Source organism: Carlito syrichta, unplaced genomic scaffold (assembly GCF_000164805.1).
Source record: "Carlito syrichta isolate Samal-C Ts95f unplaced genomic scaffold, Tarsius_syrichta-2.0.1 Scaffold302071, whole genome shotgun sequence".
Lineage (NCBI taxonomy): Eukaryota > Metazoa > Chordata > Mammalia > Primates > Tarsiidae > Carlito > Carlito syrichta.
The window spans coordinates 847193-855658 of NW_007246167.1; positions in this window are offsets into that span (position 1 = coordinate 847193).

Genomic DNA, 8466 nt, shown 5'->3' on the forward strand with positions numbered 1-8466 from the left:
TATCTTCATTAAAATGCAACAGGAGGCACATATTGAGGAAGGGGGATGGAATTAAAACAGCAAATTAAGGCTCAGAAAAAGCACCTGTATTCCCAAGCCTCCTCTGCCATTAGGTTGAGGCACTGGATTTGGGTTCTCAGTAATGAAATAGATGTCTAGTTTAACATGACACTAATTTGCATGTTAGACATGACAAATTTTAGTTTACCTTAATTTTAATATTAGGTATTACAATTTTTATATTTTAAATCAGTTTCCTTTGTGAAACATATAAATAAAATTAATAAATAATATTAAACCATTTTGAACATTACTAAAACATCTGGACAGAGCAACTGATATTTATGGTAATAACCTGGGTAAACTACACTGAAGAGTACTAATATTTTCAAAGTTTAAAAACATTTACTTGACATTTTTGTTTACATTGGTTGGTTTTATTTACTACAACTATATGTTATATATCACATAGAGACTATAGTGGGTTTTTTTTAAAGGGTAGTTTAGGATAAAAGACTTAGACTAATTACACTTCACTTTCAATTCATGACTATTTACTTTCCATGGTGCATAATGCCCCAAGAATATATATTTTTCTAATTCATTTTTCCCATTATTTGTCAAGATGAGATCATTTAATTCCTCTTTTTCATCCTACAATATTTAATAACTTTACTTCACTGATAAAATTGAAGCAAATAGAAAAGAACTTCATGTTCCCACCACCCGTCTACTAGCATTTTTAATCTACACTTTTTATGCTTTCTTACTTTGCATGAATTACTCCCTGGTTCCATCTAATTTCAATCTCTCTTCTTGTGCATGAGATATATTTCTTCATTTTGATCAGGGATATAGTTCTAGATATTCATTCTTGACATATTTAAAATTTTATCACTTTACTAAAATATTCCCATCGGCATATACTCACACATACACATCTGCACGAATAGATACATACACACGAATATAAATACACAAATATATTTCCCTCATATAAAACATCTCTCATAATCTCACACTTTTTTCTAGTACCTCATTTCTTTATTTCCCTTTAAGTCAGAGAGTGTATATTCACTGAGTTAAATTCTTCTTATCTAGCCGGGCTCGGTGGCTCAGCCTGTAAAGCCGCGCCTTTGGGAGGCTGAGGTGAGTGGATGGCCTGAGCCCGCAGGTTCGAGACCCGCCTGGGCAGTGAGACCTCATCTCTACAATAAATCAAAAAATCAGCTGGGCATGGTGGCACATGCCTGTAATTCCAGCTACTCGGAAGGCTGAGGCGGAAGGATTGCCGGAGCCCAGCAGGTCGAGGCTGCAGTGGCTGGGAGCGGCCACTGCACTCCAGTCTGGGCAACCGAGGGAGACTCCAACTCAAAAAATTATTTTTATCTAATTATCTCTGATTCTGATTCAAATTGAGTTTTCAACCTCATCACTATAGCAAAAGCTTTTTGTTTTCTTTTCTTTTTTAGATTTTTAAAATGCCAATAGCTTTGCAAATAGTTTTGATCTGGACTTTAAGTGTATCCACCACCCCCACCTGTGTCTAAACATTTTTGTTCACACATTCTTTTCATGGAAATATATTTGTGTATTCATCCTCAATGAATTGATTTCTATACAGATATTACTATCTTAATATACTACTCTATTATAAAATTCACAAAAAATGAAATTATAAAATGTAAGTTTGAAAAGGTAAACAAATAGAAGATCTAGTATTTTGTTCCCACAGCTTACTGGAACACCTTGGTAATAGAATTTTTGTAAATGACAAATGCTCTCCACATTGCTAAATGTAATTGTCGATTAAACATATTTATTTTACTTGATTAATCAGAAGAATCTGATACATTTTCATTTGGCCTTTAGGGCATCATAATCATCTGACCTTTTCTCCGACCCAACTTGTTAAACATTTCTTTTCTTTCTCTTTTAGTAAGTCTTCCTCTTCTAACTCATCTTTGCTCCAAGAATCACTCCTTGAAATTTTTTTTTTCTCTAATGTTTTCTCTCTACATCAATTCTGACCTAATGTATTATCATATTTTTAAAGAAAATGTATATTTTTACTCCTTCTAAATCTATATCTCCACTCAGAATATGTTCCTTAAAAATTTCAATTGTGTAAACTCAATCTAATTGTCACCGCTACATGTTTTAACAAGCATCTTAATATTTTGACATCCTAAATTTCATTCCTGAATTTCCACTCAAAACCTGCTAAAACATTTTTTTTTTCTCTGCCAACTAATGCTAAATCCATCCTTTCATTTACTCAGGTCAAATGCATTGGAGATATCCTTGTCTCCTCTCTCTTTTCATTTCACCTTGCATTCAGTCTATGAGAAAATCTTACTGGCTTTACAATTAAAACTATGCATAAGCAAACCAGTTCTTATTACCTTCATTGTTTTATTTTGTTCCAAGTCACTATTAAATCCTGTATAAATTCTTGCAAGGGCCTTAAAAAGTATCTCCATGTTTCCATCTTTACTTGCTTACATCTATTTTCAAAAACCACCCAAACTAATTTGTTAAAGCTAATACTTGATCACATAATTTCTGTACCAAAAATTCTATCGTTCTTCATTTCTCTATAATTAAATTTCATAGTACTTACAGTGGATGATCTGCACCAACTAGATGGTCTTTCTCTAGATGTATACATTGCTACCTAGATCATTATGTTCAAATTTTGCTAAAATATTTGCTTTTCTGTTGTGTTTATTATATTTCTTTTAAAATAATACTTCTTTAGCACCCTGATCTTTCTTACCTTGACTTTGTCTACTTGTTTTTGTTTTTTTTTTTTGAGTTGGAATCTCACTCTGTCGCCCAGACTGGAGTGCAGTGGCCGCTCCCGGCCACCGCAGCCTCGGCCTGCTGGGCTCCGGCGATCCTTCTGCCTCAGCCTTCCGAGTAGCCGGAATTACAGACATGCGCTACCATGCCCGGCTGATTTTTTGATTTATTGTAGAGATGAGATCTTGCTGCCCAGGCGGGTCTCGAACCCGCGGGCTCAGGCAATTCACTCACCTCAGCCTCCCAAGGCATGGGATTACAGGCTGAGCCACCGAGCCCAGCTAACTTTCTGTACTTTTATCATACAACACTCTTCATATTTTATTATATTTACTGACAAATATCTACATTTTCTTAATGCAATTTATATTCATAGAATGTAAATTCTATAGAGGCAAAGACATTTTTTACTGTTGACTCACCTTTTGTAGCTTGGGTCTGGCATAAGTATGCTAAATATTATTTGAATGACTATCTTTCCTTATGGCTTTGTTGATGTGGATCCCAGCAGTTAAGGGCACTGAATGAATTAATCATCTAAATATACTCACTTCTCTTGTAACAATTAGAGGTTCAAGTCTGTGCCCAATATGAGCTTACTGATATTAAGCTAGATCACTTTTTGAACTTTCTGAAGAGAAAGACTGTTTATTTATGGAGAAAATATAATGTGGATTGGAACTTTGGTGACCACCTATCAAGCATAAAATGATATTCTGGGGAGATCAGTGGTACCTGGGGGAACCAACAGGAAGATAAAAAGGGAGAACATGTGCAGACACATATGTGGAACACATCCTAATGACATATGAGGAAAAAAATTAAACATTCGTGCATCAAAAGCTGTTGCATTTTGTCTCAAAATGAACATTTTATTTGGTCCTTGAATGTTTATATATTTATAGTTGCTAGTTATATGCACCTATATTTTTATATTCAGTACTTTTCATCTCTCAAATAAAGCATAATACTTGATATATAAATATACTTCCCCAAAGTTATTTACATGTTTCACTCTTTCTTAAATATGTTGACCAGACATTACATTAAATATAAGATTTAAAATGACTTACTTCTACTACCACTAACTACTATAAAATTTTAAACAATGGCAACAATAAAAATGAAAAGGTGTATGCTCAGTATATAAAAAAAAGTTCTTCCTTTAAATTGAAGTCTTTAAGCTATGTGACAAGGCCAGTTTATTGTCTCATATTATTAACTCCATTACAAACTGGCATTGTTTCAAACAACTGTTCTTTAGGACACTGATTGGATGTGTAGCATGAGGGGATCGATTATTACTCTCATGTTATAATATTGTTAGTGAGAATTACAGAAAGAGCAAGTGTTGGTTAGATAAAAAAGAATAGGACAAAATATTTTTTTTTAAATTCTGCTAAAAACTTCTATCTGTAATTTCTATTTTAATCCTAAGCAAAAGATAGATATGCTTGTGACTTTAATCGGGTTATTTGATTAGCTATTAACATTTGTGTGTGAATAATCTTCTCAATATTTCAGAGAAGTCTGAAAAAGACGAACAGTATTATTTCCATATTGAACCATTAGCCAAAACTATTTAGCTATAATTGTAGCAAGGTAATGTAACCTAGTAAATTAAGTTTAGCATAAAGCTGTCTCTTTACATACAAATTCAGCACGTTTTTTTTTTTTTACATAGTGAACTCTAACCTAACTGATTTTGTAAGCAGACTATAATCTACTTTTGTGCCAATCACTGAGTTTCAACCAAAGGTGATCAACTTTCCAAACCATGTTCAAATTAGGCAAATGCCAAGCTAAATTATACTGGCTATGTCTACTCCTCACTCCCATTTTCTGTAGGCCATTTTTTTTTCTGTCCTCAGGTTTTCTTATACCATGAGACTGCACGGGAGCCTTTCTAAGCAAATTCTGCCAGAGAGAACTGATTTGCAAATCACTCTTTGCTCAGTTAGACTCCATTAAATTTAATTGGTCTAAAGTTTTTCTCTTAATAAACCCAAGTACTAACTGCCCTAATAATATTAAAACTATGCTCATGAAGAAATAATTGAAATTGAAGTGTTGAGTGTTGTTTCAAATATAAGCTTAATATTACTAGCTTAATATTAATTTGGTTGCATTTATTGACATAGTTATGCATGTTCTTTAAACAAACTTGAAATTAACTAGTATTTAACACACACACAATGATTAAAAAGTTTATTTTAAAAAGGTAGGAGCAAATTTAGGAAAACTGAAACACTCAACTTATATGGATTATCTCTAATTGCTGTTGGTCACTCATTATATAAGAATCTGTCTTCCACTTCAGTGGCATTATGCATTTTATAATATTTTATTGGATAGAGTCTGAGATTCTTTTTTTAAATTTATGAATATAGATGCTTTAGTAATGCTGTCAAAACAGGTTGTGTATACACTATAACAATTCTAGCAATCTTGCAAAAGGGGTAACTCAATTCTAAATTACTGTGCTACTGTGATTTACATATTGAATATAGTTAGATAATATAAATAGAAAGACCAAGCAGTAAAAGAAACAGAGGGTCTTGATAAATCATATGTTATAGAATATGGAAAAACAATTAGTAAAAGTATTCACAAGTTAAAAAAATGTAAGTATATAATATTTGAAAAAATATGGGCCATTATATATGAGGAGGGGACCCCCCAAAGGAATTTTTTTTATAAACAATTGTGTATTTATTCTTATATGTCTAAACTTCAGTCATCTTCAAAATACTCTCCATTTGATGAATACATCTATTGAGAGGGTTTTTCCACTGCTCAAAACAGTTTCGAATTTTGTCAATTTTGATGGTTTTTAGTACTTCTGTCATTTTTTCTTTCTTTTTTTGCACCTCCTCCACATCAGCAAAGCGTTTCCCTTTGAGGACGTTTTTCATCGGAGTAACACACACACACACAAAGACTCACTGTGCAAGATGCAGTGAATAGGGAGGGTGGCATGCAGGGGCATGCTGATTTTGATCCAAAATTGCTGAAAACTCAGCACAGTGTGGGCAGGCACATTGTTATGGTAGAAAAACTGTCACCTGTTTACCACAACTCCCGATGTTTCCTCCACAAATTGTGACACAGCCTTCTCAAAATTTCCAGAGAAAAACTTTGGTTGATACAGAAGAACAAATATTGAGTGTATTAGAAGGAGCTCACCCTCCAGAAGATTATTTTGGTTTTGGGAGGATCCCCCTCATATTTCACTTGAACAATGTTTTTCTAATTTAATATGTATTTCAAAAATGTATAAAACAATATTAAATATGGTATAAAAGAAATATATAGTCAGAGTATTAAAAATGCACATAAATCTTAAATTTTAAGAGAATGGTTTCTTCTTCTGAGTACATATTTGGGAAATAGTTGATAAATAAAATATTGGGGCTTTAATATTTCATCATGTTTGTAACTTTTTAAATTTTTTTATATTTACATTTTTATTGATACTTAATATTTGTACATATGCATGGAGTACATGTGATATTTTGTTACAAGCATAGAATGTGTAATGATCAAATCAGGGTAATTGGAATATTTATCACTTTAAACATTTATCATTTCTTTGTGTTAGGAACATTCCAATTTCACTCTTATGGTTAGTCTGAAATATGCAATAAATTATTGTTAACTATAGTTGCTCTGTGATGCTATTGAACACTCTCATTCCTTTTGTCTAACTATAGTTTTGTACCCATTAACTATGCTCTCTTTATTTCTCCCGCTCCACTACATTTCCCAATCTGTGGTAAAAATCATTCTGGTCTCTGTCTCCAAGAAATCCATTTTTTCAGCTCCCACATGTAAGGGACAACATATTATATTTGTCATTCTGTGCCTGACTTATTAGACTTAAATAACGTCTTCCGATTTCATGTTGTTGCAAGTGACAGGATTTTATTGTTTTATGTGGCTGACTAATGTTTCACTGTGTAGATGTTCACATTTTCTTTATCCATCCATTCACTGATGGACACATAGGTTGATTTTCTATCTTAGTTATTATTTATAAACATGGAAGTGCAGATATCTCTTCAATATACATATTTCCTTTATTTTTGATATATATCCACTAGTAGGATTGCTGGATCCATAAAAAGATATGATATAATTGTTGTTATTTTTTATAGCCTAGAGATTGATATATTATTTTTTATATTTTAATTTCATTTTTGGTTGATTAGAAATAGGAGTCTGTTTAAAATTACTTTATCTTCAGATTTGGTATGAAAAATAATATGTAGTGATTTTTTTTCATTAAACTGATATAACTTTTCTTATTTTGGAAAAGGAGAAAAAAGGTCAGAATAATATATCATATTCAAGAAGTACATTTGAATTAAAATATATCAAGAATGTAACAGTATTCTTATTCTTTCACCAAGATAAACCTATTTCCTTAATAAAGCAGTGTCACCCAATACTGATTAAATCCCTAAAACTAGGTCTTAGAGTTATAAAAGTGAATGAGAGATGAATTTTTTGATTCCTAAGATTAGAGTTTTAAAGATAAAAATCATGAATGTTATTAAAGATTTAAAATATGAGCACAATTTTCTTAATTTGTGCTCCAAAATCATCACTGCTTGTTTCATAAAAGGATAGTAAATGCTATCGTTTTATTTGTATGTATATGCATTTTCTATATCTCTCCTATTATATATAAGAAATAAAGAAGATTTTTATCTACAAGGTTCCATACTTTCTTTGGACTTATGTTCAACCAAACATATATGGAATATCTAAGGTTATGCCACATGAAAGAAAAAGTTAGAAGGAGCAAAACGCTGGTTTCATAACCTATAGCATTTATTTTCTTCTTTAAAAGAAAATAACCCTTTCTGAGTCGCCAGTGTACATTATATATCATTCTCTATGTAAAAGATATTAAAAATAAAAAATGTTGAAAAAGAAAATACTCTTTAAATCAAAGACTTTTTTAGTGTGTACGACCAAAACAACCATTTATTACTAACATTAAATGTTAAAAATGGACTAAAATGGAAGCTCAAAGCCCTCTAAATCTATTAAACTTCAAAGTCTCCCAGAAGCAAAGATACTTTAATATTTTTAGATGATTTTTAAAAATAGGACATTTACATATACCTTCTGAATCCAGATGCATTTTCCTTTTCTCCTAAAACATGAACCCTCTACTTTGAACAGGGATATGCGTATGTAAAAAATAACTTTTCCTTTCCCAATTAATTTCATTAAAGCTTGATTTGAGACAGCATTACCAACTACTTAAATTAAATGGGAAAACCATTACTAATCAGTTTCAAATGATATGTCTGTAAGAATATTTCTTAGTTATAATGGCAAAACATTTCTATCTCAAATGGCATCTCTAACTATTCTCTGTCCACTTCTTATTTTATCTTTTCATCAGTGTGCCATTCTTCTCTTTACCTAGAATTTTTTGTTCCTCACTCCTGATTTCATAAGCTATGCAGGATAGAATAATAGATTTCCAGGTATTTTTTTTTTTTAGTTGGATTCTCACTCTTTCATCCAGACTGGAGTGCAGTGGCACTCTCACAGCTACCCCCGCATTGACCTGCTGTGCTCAGGTGATCCTTCCGCCTCAGCATTCTAAGTAGCTGGAACTACAGATGTGCATTATAACCCTGG